The sequence below is a fragment of the Nematolebias whitei genome, chromosome 8, assembly GCF_014905685.2.
Source record: "Nematolebias whitei isolate Nwh7 chromosome 8, NemWhi1, whole genome shotgun sequence".
Taxonomy (NCBI): Eukaryota; Metazoa; Chordata; class Actinopteri; order Cyprinodontiformes; family Rivulidae; genus Nematolebias; species Nematolebias whitei.
The window spans coordinates 26958882-26959105 of record NC_056505.1 but is presented as its reverse complement, the minus strand read 5'-3'; the positions used below and the strand labels follow the sequence as shown (position 1 = coordinate 26959105).

The 224-nt window shown below is 57.1% G+C and overlaps 1 protein-coding gene across 1 annotated transcript in view; it reads left to right on the top strand.

Moving 5' to 3' along the window:
• sorbs3 (sorbin and SH3 domain containing 3) overlaps nucleotides 1-224 on the top strand; it is a 111337-nt gene that overhangs the window by 39471 nt on the left and 71642 nt on the right. The window lies entirely within an intron of this gene.

The following is a 224-nucleotide window of genomic DNA, read 5'->3' as shown; positions in this document are numbered from 1 at the left end:
CGAGGGACTAAAGAGCCGCGGACGAAGGACAAAATAGCCGCGGACGAAGGACAAAACAGCCACAGACGAGGGACTAAAGAGCCGTGGACGAAGGACAAAAGAGCCGCGGACGAAGGACAAAAGAGCCGCGGACGAGGGTCTAAAGAGCCTTGGACAAAGGACTAAAGAGCCGCGGATGAGGGACTAAAGAGCCACGGACGAGGGACTAAAGAGCCACGGACGAG